This window comes from Fukomys damarensis, unplaced genomic scaffold (assembly GCF_012274545.1).
Source record: "Fukomys damarensis isolate Sample0158 unplaced genomic scaffold, DMR_v1.0_HiC HiC_scaffold_15, whole genome shotgun sequence".
NCBI lineage: Eukaryota > Metazoa > Chordata > Mammalia > Rodentia > Bathyergidae > Fukomys > Fukomys damarensis.
This window is the reverse complement of record NW_022900927.1, coordinates 4142133-4154960: the sequence shown is the minus strand read 5'-3', so window position 1 is coordinate 4154960 and position 12828 is coordinate 4142133. Positions and strand designations below refer to the sequence as shown.

General features: G+C 40.4%; 1 protein-coding gene across 5 annotated transcripts in view; it reads right to left on the bottom strand.

The window, feature by feature from the left end:
* Lima1 (LIM domain and actin binding 1) overlaps positions 1–12821 on the bottom strand; it is a 99336-nt gene extending 86515 nt beyond the window's left edge. For all 5 annotated transcript variants that reach the window (XM_010623665.2, XM_010623664.2, XM_010623670.2 and 2 more), the window contains exon 1: positions 12714–12821. The gene's annotated coding sequence lies outside the window, so the exon portion shown is untranslated. The remainder of the gene's footprint in view (positions 1–12713) is intronic.
* Between the last annotated feature and the right edge of the window lie 7 nt (positions 12822–12828).

Below are 12828 nucleotides of genomic sequence, written 5' to 3'. Positions count from 1 at the left end.
TTTTGTACCAGGGATTGAACTCGGGTCCTTGCGACTGCAAGGCAGGCCACCGAACCGCTGAGCTAAATCCCCGGCCCTAAGATTTTTTTTTTTCAGTAGTGTTTTTATACATAGTAAGAAAAATTTATTTCAGGAGATAGAATAATAGGTCATTGTGCCACTAACTTCAATTTTTTAATTTTTTGTACCGGGGATTGAACTCCAGACCTTGTGCTTTTGAGGCAGGCAGTGGCACCACTGAGATAAATCCCAGACCACTAACTTCAAATTTAATGTGAAAAATTGAAAAAGGCAAAGTTAATTAGAAAAAGAATGTGGAAATTTACAGTTGATCAAGGACATTATACAAAGCATAGATTTTTCTCTCAATAGCCTGTTTAACCTTTAACACCAGATACATCAAATATCAATGACTGGTATATCTGTTATATGAAGAAGGAAAAATAGTGTTAAGCTAGTACCCAGTTGCTACAACAAAAGCCCACCTACATAACTGTCTCTACCTAAAATTTACATGCTCACAAGTCTTGTCAACTGCATGCTTACTTAAGACATAATACACAATTAAAGAGCCTTCCTCACAGTGTCAAAGCATGAGAATATATTTCTTCTACACCCATTTTAGACAGGTTTGCTTCTGTGAAAGCCATATCCTTCTCATACCAGTTCTTTGTCCTTAATAATTAATCATCTTCTCCAAACACAGGGCTTCTTAGTTTCACTCCTGGCCATTTCCAGGAAAGGCCTGGCTTCCATTCTTCTTATCTGAAATTTTAGATGATGTGTTTTTTCAGGGCTTGCTCAATCTGAAGAGCCAGTTTAGATCAATTTAACCAATCCCTTCAAGCAGGAGAATTAAACAGGTTTACTGAAAATTGACTCTTCTCAAAGCAAGTTCTCTAATCTCTCCTTTCTATAAAGATCTGAGAAGATAACAGAGAACAATGCTTTAATCAAGGACAAGTATAGCTGACAGCTGACGCTGGTCATATAAAGAATTACCAGGGCCGGGGATTTAGCTCAGCGGTTCAGTGGCCTGCCTTGCAAGTGCAAGGACCCGAGTTCGATCCCCGGTACCAAAAACAAAACAAAACAAAACAAAACAAAAAAAAACAAGAATTACCAAATCACATGGCCACAGAAGTGAGAAAGTATTGTTACTAATCTGCACTATTGCTATGGATCTTATTTCTTAAGGATTGGTTACAACTACACATTAATGTTAATCTTTTAGGTGAATTTTAATGACTATCTCCTAAAATCATTATCCAATTATGGGGATGTTAAAAAAAAAAAAGGCATTTCTTTGGTGGAAATCTTTCAGCTGGCACTGAAAAGTCAGTCAACTTCTTTGGATTTCAATTCATCTCAAAAACAAATATTGCTGGGTATGGTGGTACACACCCGTAATCCCAGCACTTGGGAGGCTGAGGCAGGAGAATCATCATGAGTTTAGGCCACCTTAGGCTACAAAACGAGTTCTAGGGCACCTGAACTACACAGAAAGACCCTGTCTAAAAACAAAAAACAAAAACAAAAAAAAAAACAAACTTCACACAAAAGGGTTATGTGTGGACTAAATGAGAGAATAAAAGCAAAAGTACTTTGAAAACTACAGATTGTAATTAAAAGCATGTTCTAAATAAAAATTCATGCCAATGTTAGGAAATAAATGGAATTTAAAATATGGACACTAACGACAAAAAATAGGAAGAATTTAGAAATAATAATAATGTCTGGCTCAACTAGATGTGAACAAGAAACTCTTTTTCAAAATGTTGCTGAAAATCTTTCTAAAAACTACACTACCCCATTTCAAGGCATCTTCCTTGAGAATTTTAGGTAGCCTTCTTGTTTCTCTCCCAGTGAAGCAAAGCAAAAGAAAACTGCTAGTTCCTTGAAGATTGAGTTAGCTGGATCCTGGCTTCTGATATGTTGCTTGTAGAGATGTAATGCGTGCTGACTGAGCAGTATGGTCCAGCAGTAACCATTCCGGAAGTAGATGCCTACGGAGGTAGTAAAATAGCGTCCTGGATCCTGGGAATACGCTGACAGAACCGAACCCCAGCTGTCACTGCACTCAAGCCTTTGTTCTGCTGCCTTCAGAAATCCTCAGAGATTGCCACCTGATTTGAACCCGGATGGAGCTACCTCAGCCACTGTCCATTAAAAAAAAGCCCACATGCACCACTGTGGACTACAAACCAATGTAAGACTTGTTAAAATGAGACGTTTATCTTTGCGGCTTATTCACCCACTCAACAAATATGTATGGAGCTCTTACCATGTGTAGGGGAGTGCTCTATATGGTATGGCTATAATGCTAATGATGACAGGCAAGGTCTCCATTCTCATGAAACTTCCATTCTAGTAGGGAAGGAGGACAATTAAAGGCTGTGATTGGTGCTGTGAAGGAAATACAAAGAGAGTAACTGGAGTGGTAGTAGGAAGGGGGCAGCTACTTCAGATAATGGTTAAGGAAGGCCTCTTTGAGCTGAAACCTGAAGGTCGGTGGGGAGGATGCAGGCAGCCAGCCAAGGAAAGAGAAGAGATGGGGGAGTTTTCCAGGCCAAGGAAATAGCAAATGAAAAGGCTCTGAGGCACTAATATTGGTAGGGAGTGAATGAAGAAATACGAGATGACAGCCAGGCGTGGTGTCACATGCCTGTAATCCCAGCACTCGGGAGGCTGAGGCAGGAGGATCGTTGTGAGTTCGAGACCAGCCTGGGCTACAGAGTGAGTTCCAGGTCAGACTCAACTACATAGTGAGACCCTGTCTCAAAAAAAAAGAAAGAAATATGAGATGACACAAGGATGAGTGGCAGCCGGATAAACAAGGACTTTTAAACCATGGTAAGGATTTTAATTTTAGTCTAAGTGTGATATAATTCAAAGTTGTTCTATCATAGTATGTGAGTACAAGAGAAACTGGGGGAGGGGTGTTTAGCTCGGTGGTGCCACCCCAGTACCAAAAAAAAAAAAAAGACAAACTAGAAAATATTTTTTATTAGAAAAAGAAGGGGGCTGGGGATTTAGCTCAGTGGTTCCGCTGCCTGCCTTTACAAGCGCAAGGTCCCGAGTTCAATCCCAGGTACAAAAAGAGAAAGAAAGAAAAAGAAAAGGCACATGTGGGCCTTTAAGGAACTGGGTTTCAGTGGGATGGGGTAGGGGACAAGGAGGTACCTGAGGCTGTGGGAACTGCATGAGCAAAGGCACAGAGGCAGGAAAGGACAGGGTGGGCCCTTTCCAGGAAACAGTGAGTCATCGTGCTGCTCTAGTGCCAGGAGGGTGAATAGGGTAGGGAGATAAGCCTGGAAAAAATAGGCTGGGGGGTGGGGCAAGGAGATCTGGAAGGACATAAAACACAAGTTTACACCTAGGTGCGTACTGGTTTCCCTTAAAAGTGTACATAAATCTCTTGCTAAAACTGACTCCCAGACCCATCCCTCATACTCTGATCTGCAAGTCTGAGTGGGACCTGAGAATCTACCAACACCCAGGTGATTCTTTTCTGGGGGAAAGAAAGAGGCTGGGACACGGTTCTAGGAAATGAACCCAGTGCCTCTGACTGAGCTGTGTCTGCAGCTTTTTTCATCGTTTGAGACAAGGTCTAACTTGCTAAATTGCCCAGGTCGGGCTTGCATTTGCGGTCCTCTAGCTTCAACCTCCTAGGGTTCTGGGACTACAGGCACGTGCCGCCATACCCAGCTTTTTCTTTAATGCTTCACAAATGCATGGTAATCTCTCCGTCATTCTGATTTTAGTACGTACACTACCAAAGTGAGCACTTTTTTGTTTTCTGAGATAAAGTCTCCCTATGTATACTACGTAATCGAGGTTGGCCTCAAACTCAGTATTCTCCTGTCTCAGCTTCCTGAGCCCTAGAATTCTAGGTGTGGGCCCTCACACCTGGCTCAGATGATTCTTATATAGGTCACTGAAGAAATCATGCTTTGAAAATCAGTGCTTTGGTTTACTTATTTTGGTTTCTGAGATAGGGTCTTACTATGTATTCCATGCTGACCTTGAACTCACTATATAGCTCAAACTGGCCTCAAACTTGAGGAGATCCTCCTGCCTCAGCCTCCTGCGTGTTGAGATTATATGTGATTTTTTTTTAAGAAACTTTTTTTTAATGACAACACTGGATTGAAAGGTGAAACCTGATGCTTTAAGGACTGCTCAAGGACTCTGGCAAAAATAAGATTTGAATTAGAAAACTGATGAGAGGGCCATTTTCACTTTGGAGATAAAATCACCACACTTGGCGCTTGATTAAATGTGGGAAGAGAGCCAGGCTTAGTGGCGCAGGCCTGTAATCCCAGTACTCGAGTTTGAGACCAGCCTGGGTTACACAGTGAGTTCCAGGTCAGTCTCAACTACATAGTGAGACCCTGTCTCAAAAAACCAAAACAAACAAAAATGTGGGAAGAGAGAAGGACTGAAGTGTTAAAGACAAACTCATATCTTCTTCTTAGGGAAATATGTTCAAGGTAGATGATGGTGCATAGGTACTTTCTGTGTGGTCTGAAAGGTAGCTGGAAATATGGATCTGGAGCTAAGAAGATGTGCAAAGTCATTAAACATTTGCTTTGATGTTCCAAAGTAAATTTAACACAGCATTAAATATAATAAAACTACAAAAATTAGGAGAAAATTAAAGGGAATATTTAATTCACCTCTAGCTCATGAAGGCCTTCTAAACATAAAAGGAATTGATAAAATATCAAACAAAAAGTTTTATAGATGTCATAATGTACAACATAAAAAACAGGCAAACAACTGGTTAAGAGGAGAAAGAATTAATATTCCTAAAAACACAAAGAGCTGCAGCGCTTGTATAAAATGCATGAAGCCCTGTGATCAAGTCTCAGCACTAGGAAAAAAAAAAAAAAAAGCCACAGCCCAGGCCTGGTTGTGAATGCCTGTAATCCTAGCACTTGGGAGGCTGAGGCAGGAGGATGGCCCAAGGCTAGCCTGGACTACATAATAGTTAAGACCTTGACTCAAAAACAAAACAAAAACCATAAATGACAAAGAAAACCACTGAGAACAATTTCTTTATGGCATAATGGAAGTTATTAAACATCATAGCATAGCAACATAAACCCTCTTGTCATAAAAAGAGCTTTCTGCCCAGTTTTTAGCTAAGGGGTGCTGTGGGCCTGCCTCACAAGTGCAATGTCCTGAGTTTGATCTCTGGTGCCACAAAAATAAAATAAAATGAGCCTTCTTTCACATCCACTAGAGATGATGGGTTTGTGGCATAAATCAGCAGCATGGCTCTTTTGATTTACTTTACGCAGTTTCCAAAGGTCAGTCTGTGGGAGTACCTCAAAAATAGTGCACCAGTGCTTTTTCCTCTACTCTCCTAAAAGCAGTAAAGCAGGTCACAATATGCCCAGCCCCCTCAAGCCTGGCTACTCTAGGAGAAATTGCCTTTGCTGCATTTGGTCTTTCTTCAGGCTCTAAATATCTATGACAAGGGAAGGGCTAGGGACAGAACAAGAAGTAATTTCGGAGTGTCTTAAAACAGTAGTCTAAAGTCATCCTTTCAGTACAGAGATCATATGGAGTCTGGGATCAAAACCTACCTTCTCATTTCACAGGGGCCACTCTGAGTCAATAAATGACCTGTTCGAGATCGTCTAACTGGCTGGTGACAACACCAAGTGGGGTTTCCCTTTAAGAAATGCCCTTTTGGGGTCCATAGGCAACCCACTTTCCTGGCCCCCTCTGTCTTTCTTAGACAGAAGCTATCTTTCAATAAATTCTTCCTAATCTTAAAAAAAAAAAAAAAAAAGAAGCGCCCTTTCCAATTTTCAGTATTGCTTCACTGACTGTTCACTGTGCCCTTCACGGCATTTATAACACCAAAACTGCAAATTCTGAACATTTTCCACTTTATCACTGCACTGATTTAATCTGGTCTAATAAAAACCCATGTGTCCCCCCACCCAAACACTTCAAGTAATCGAAACAACCACAAAATACCAACATAATTAAAACCCACATAAAAATAGGAATGGGATTAACCAAAAGACATTCACAGAACAGGTGCAAAGGGGTAGGGGAAAGGAAAACATATGAGAAAAGGGAAAAATGGAAATAGTCTTTGTAACTAGGGAGGAGTTGAAGGGAGGGCAGGGGAATGGGGAAAAAATAAAAAACAAGATAATCATATAATGGTACCAATTCCCAATGATAAATGTAAATGTATTGTATACCTAAAATGTATCAAGCTGGGCGTGGTGGTGTATGCCTGTAATCCCAGCACTCGGGGAGGCTGAGGCAGGAGGATCGCTGCAAATTGGAGACCAGCCTAGGCTACATAGTGAGTTCCAGGTCAGTCTCAACTACATAGTGAGACCCTGTCTCAAAAAACAAAACAAAACAAAAAAGTATCAATAAAATAATTTAAGGGGAAAAAAAGACAATTCATAGAAAGAGACAGAGAAATGGAAATGATGTATGAAAAACGTTCACTGTGACTAGAAATTAAAGAAATAACCAGGCATGCTGGTAAATGCCTGTAATCTCTACAGATTGGGAGGCCAAGGCAGGAAGATTGCTAACTGGAGCCCAATGTAGGCAAATGAGCAAATTAGTGAAACCCTGTCTCAAAATAAAAAAGGGCTGGAGCTGTAGTTCAGTAAAAAAAAAAAAAAAAAAAAAAAAAGGGGCTAGTGCTATGGAAAATGACAGTGTAAAGTGGAAAAAGCAGATATAAAACTATATTGTAAAAGTCTGCGCCCCAATTATCTGGTTTGTGTGTGTGTCTATGTGTGTGAGAGAGTATATGTATGTATGTCAAAGGAAAAAAAAAAGATGAAAGGAAATTTTCCAAATGGTAGTTCTCTCTAGGCCAGATTATAGAATATGGATTATTTTTTTTCTCTGTAAACTTTTCTTTTGGTAGTTTTTATAATGAACATATACAATTTTTAATTGTAAAAATGTATGCATGCCAGGTGTGTGGCATACACCTATAATCTCTTGAGCAGCTGAGGCAGGAGGGCTGCCAAGGGTTCAAGGCCACCCGGGCTACATAGTGAGCTCAAGGCCAGCCTGAACTACATAGTGAGACCCTGTCTTGAAACAACATCAAAAACAAAAAAAATATGCATAGATTCATACATATGGAAATAAAACAAGAAATACTCCATATATACATATTTTCTCTGTCTATACAGATATATAGATAAATTTTAAAGATAAATTTATGCCAGGTGTGGTGGCACATGCCAGCATTTTTGGAAACTGAGACAGGTGGATTGGAAGTTTGAGCAACTTAGTGAGACTCTGTTTAAAAAAAAAAGGAAGCGGGCTTGGGATTTAGCTCAGCGGTTCAGTGGCCTGCCTTGCAAGCGCAAGGACCCAAGTTCAATCTCCGGAGACAAAAAAAAAAAAAAAAAAAAAAAAAAAAAAGGAAGAAAAGAAAAGCGCTGGGGATTCAGTACCATGCAAAGGCCCTGGGTTCAATCCCCAGTATCAGGGGGAAAAATTTGCAAGTCACTCACATGGAGGTGACAGTTGAAGTCACCAAAATAGATCAGATAATATAGAGTGAGAGAGAACATAATGAAAACAGGATTCTGGAAAGGGCTATGGCAAATATCCGTATTTGAAGGACAAAAAGCCTGAAGTTGAGAAGAATGTGGGAGGATGTAGTTAGATTAGCAGATGGAGAACCAGGTAGTTATGCCCAAAAAACCAAGTGAAAAGAAGAATCAGAAAAGTTGTTCATGTGGTAATAAGGAGGACAGTGGCAGGGTCTTCTGAGGGAACCGTGGATATTATGCTTGGACAGGTTTCCATTAGCGCTGGAGGTGGAAGCCAAAACTAAGCATGTGCCACATGTTGAATAAAACTGAGTATGAGGAATGAAGAACTGGGGTATTAGCTTTAATTTCAGTTTATGAAAAAAAACATGGTGCCGGACATGGTGGCACACACCTGTAAACCCAGCACTCTGGAGGCTGAGGCAGGAGGATCACTATGAGTTTGAGACCAGCCTGGGCTACATAGTGAGCTCCAGGTCAGTCTCAACTACATTGTGAGACCCTGTCTCAAAAAAACAGCTGGGGATTTAGCTCAGTAGTTCCACCACCTGCCTTGCAAGCGCAAGAACCTGAGTTGGATCCCTGGTACCCCCCCCCAAAAAAAAAATGGTAGTAGAATGCTTGCCTAGATTGTGTGATTGGGGGGAAAAAGGTGGTGGAAATCTAAAACCAAATTAAATGATATTAGAATTATTAATTCATAGCAAATGAAAGAAACATTAGCACAACTTTAGCGTGCAAAACAAGATATGTTTGTGGGAGCACTAAGTTTTCCATATCATAAACCAGAATATATAAAGGAAAAAAATAGTTCCACTTTTGTTCTCTGAATAACAAAAAAGTTGCCTTTTTAAGATAAAAGTTTCATGGTAGCATTGAGATTCTTTAAAGAAAATCAAAAGTCTGTAAAATTCCATTGTATCATGCTGATGTCTTATGTGTAGACATGTAAAGTTTTTAAAAATTTTTTCTAGTATTAAATCATTTGACATGGTGAAAATTGGATTGCTTGTTAGGTCAAACTTTGTCATTTCTATGAAAAGAGGTATGCATTAGCATAATAATTTGAGTTTCCAGAACTATGCATCCAGTCACTGCACAATACATTAGGACCAGGGATTTAGCTCATTGGTTCCACCGTCTGCCTCACAAACACAAGGTCCCAAATTCCATCCCCAGTACCAAGTTCCATCCCCAGTAAATAAATAAATACATATATACCTTAGATGATCCTACCAAGAGCACCATTTACCCAGAATCTCAATCCCAAAATCATTAAGTAGTAACTAACTAAAGAACCTTAAGAGCCTGTGCTAAGTAATTTAACCTCATATTCAGACTTCTGTACATAATCTAAACAAAGTATTTCAACTTCCTATTAAAAAACATACAGTGAACAGCTGGGTGTGATGGTGTATACCTGTAATCCCAGCAATTTGGAGGCTGAACTAGGAGGAACATGAGTTTGAGGTTACCTGGGGCTACATAGCAGGTTAAAGACCAGCCTCCTAAGATCCTATCTCAAAACAAAAACATTCAGTGAGAGCTGAGCTTTGGCTCAGTGGTAGAGCATTTGCTTAGCAAGTATGAAGCACTGGGTTCAATCTCCAGTACCACAAACAAAACAAAAGTAGAATACTATATAGCAAAACAAAACAAAACAAAAAAAAAAACAACCTTTTAAAATTTATTTTTAACAAAAAAACCCCCACTAAATTAGTCTTTTTTTGGGGGGGGGTTGTTGTTTGTTTGTTTGGTTGGTTTTCGGTTTTTTTGAGACAGGGTCTCACTATATAGTTGAGACTGACCTGGAGCTCACTATGTAGCCCAGGCTGGTTTCAAACTCACAGTGATCCCCCTGCCTCAGCCTCCTGAGTACTGGGATTACAGACATGTGCCACCATACCCGGCTAAATTAGTCTTTTAAAAATGTATCTAATTATAAATTAATTTTTGAAAAATGGCAAAGGAAAGCCAAGAAATTGAAACCCTAAACCAGGGATTTAGCTCAGTGGTTCCGCTGCCTGCCTTGCAAATAAGTGCAGGGACCTGAGTTCAATCCACAGTACCACTCCCCTCCCAAAAAGCATCAACAATCATTAAAATTATACTTGAGGAGCCGGGGGCATGGTGGCACACACACAGCACTCAGAAGGCTGAGGCAGGAAGATTGCTGTGAGTTCGAGACCAGCCTGGGCTACATAGTGAGTTCCAGGTCAGTCTCAACTACATAGTGAGACCCTGTCTCAAAAAAAAAAAAAAAAAAAAATATACTTGAGGGCCAGGAATTTAGCTCAGTGGTTCTGCTGCCTGCCTCGCAAGCGCAGTCCTGAATTAAATCCCCGGGCCAAAAAAACAAAAATTATACTTGAAAACATCCTAATAAAATATCAACATCATTATAGAAACCCAAATACATGTAAATATACTTGCTATGATTCCAAAAATTTCTTGTGGAAACCTCTTTCCTGGAGCATAAACAGAAAGAAAAGAGATGAGCAATGTCAAAGAAATGCGTTCACCAAGTGACATGGCTGAAATTATCAACTGAAACAACCACCATATGTATTATTAACTCAAAGCTTCTATTTGAAAAATGAAAAGCAGGTGAGTGTGTTGGTACTTGCCTATGATCCCAACTACTTGGGAGTCTAAGGGAGGAAGATCCTAAGTTCGAGTCCAGACTCAGCAATTTAGCAAGACCCTGTCTCAAAATTCTAAAAAATAAAATAAAAAAGAGCTGGGACGTAGCACAGCACTCCCTGGTTCAATCCGCAGCACATCATCATCATCATCATCATAATAAATCAGATAGAAAGTGACCACATCCTATCTATTCTCCATTTTAGAACACTGGCACATAGTAGGCAGTTAATAAAGGCATCTGGTTGTATAAAGAGCATTCAAGGCCACTGTAAATGTCACATCATCAAAACTCGGTGAAGAATCTTTAAACCCTGATGCTTTCCTCCTTACCCACATACCTATCCTGTTTTCCCCATTCAAGACTTTTTTTTTTAAGTGCTGGAGATTCTAGCATGGAGTCACACTCCCAGTCGAAAAATATTTCCATGGTACCTTAGTAGGGAAAAGTGCCTGTCATCAAGATAGGCTGTTAGTAGAATTGTTTTTACTTCTGAAGCTTTCTCTTCCTAGAATTATTAGGCTGAAATCTGACCCCACCTTTAATCAGAGTATGGAACAACTGTTTGAATGCAGCAAGTTAAGCAAAGTTATACAGTGAGGTAGTCTTTACAAAATGGTACTACTTTGTTAATGTTACAATATACTGTTCTCAGATACTCTACATTTCAGTGACTACCTTATAACACTTTCCAGCCTAACACATTAACAGTGAAAACAGTTTCGCCAACTATTTATTTACCGAACTGGCAGGGAAGTAAAGACAAGATCTAATTTTATCTTCAAAAGCCTACAGTTGGTGGAAGACAGGGTAAAAATGTACTAACAGATGAACTACAGAGTACCATTCACTATTACTCGAAGGTTTTAAAGAAAAGCAGAAAGAAGAATTTAAAAAAAAAACACCCTATGTTTTCTGTGTTCCTTCAGCATCCTGGACTGACCTCTAGTATAGAACTCACCTTACTAATACTGTAAGTTGGGTCTGGCTCTGCTTTACTTATTTGATGTTGAGCTCTTTTAGATTAGGGTTGTTTGTATGATTGACATCCACAGTAGGACTGACACAATAGGCACTCAATACATGTTTTGTTTAAAAAATAAAATAAGTTCCTAAAATAATTAGGCAGTACCACATTATGTGTTGTTCTATCAATGCAAAACTACACATGCACACATATTTGCTTTTTCTTCTGCAAAATGTACAACTTTCTGAAGGTCTACTAAATTATAATCTTCCCCTATCAAAGCTATAACTCCACAAGAATTTAGAAAATGCTTGTTGAGGGTCATCATCTTCCGTATCTATATCAGACATCAGAAGAAAATATAGTTTTACAGTTCCTGAAACATTTATCATTTGTTAATAGTATTATTTGCTACCTGGATAAAAGTACTACATTTAGCCACTTAAATCAAAAGCAAAGACTAAAGCAAAAGAAGATCTCTCCTTTAAAGGGGAATTGGCTGAGCATGGTGGAGCATGCCTGAAATCCCAGAACTTGGGAAGCTGAGGCAGAGGATGGTGGCCATGAGTTCAAGGCCAGCCTGGACTTCACAGCGAGTCCAAGGCCAACCTGAACTACATAGTAAGACCTTGTCTCAAAAAAATAATAAAAAAATAAAAGGGGAATCATCTTAAAAATTGATACAGTAACTCCATAAATGCCTCTGACTAACTTGAAAAGCTAAGGTTAGAAGAACCATCTGGATTAGGCAGATTTTTGAAAGTTGGGGGGCTGGGGATTTAGCACGCTTTCCTCACAAGCGCCAGGTCCTGAGTTCGATCCTTGATTAAAAAAAAAAAAAAAAGTTGGAATTAAGACCAGGACAACAGTGGTTCAAATTTCACCAGGATCAGTTAAACTTGTTAGCTCCAAGGCCAGAAAGGGCGCCAGATGGTTCGCTCCTTACCACCTACGTCGAGTTTTAGTTTGTGTAGCCAAAGGCGTACAGTTACTTTATATGAACGTCTATTTTTGTGAGTGAAGGGTGCCAGAACATGGAATATGTTAGAAATTTGGGGACACATCAGCTGCAAGAACTGCTATATTCTCTACAGCTCAAAAAGGTCTAAGAGTCTTAAACAGAGTTGAGCCGGAGAAATGCACGGGAGAAAAACTGAAGTCAGAGGGAATGGTCGAAAACATAGGATCAAGAACAGCTGAATGTTAAAATATTTCCCTAGGAGGGTATTTTGATTTTTGACAAACTGCCACCTTCCTCCACTACACCAGAAAAGCACACAGTTTAAGAGTGTCCCGATGCCTAGGCTCTCTCGCCCTCGGGCAGCACGGGCTCAGCCCTACACATCACTCCCGCCCCCAGCGCAGCTCCCAGAACAGAGAAAAGAGCGGAGGGTCAGAGACTCCGCGACCCCCAATCTCCGGGGGAAGGGCTCGCTCCTTGTACTCTGCCCGCCGCAGAAGTCGCTGGACAAAGAGGGTGTGGAGGGGATCCTCCGCGCACTCTCCGGCTGTGGAGGACGTGAAGAGAGAAGGCCCTTACCTGGCTCAATGCAGTGTTTCCTTTGCGCTGCCTGGCCAAGGGTGCCGGGTGCTCTGCAGCGCGCACCTGTCGCGACTAAGCGACTGCACCTACAGCTCCTGCGGCCCCGCCCCGT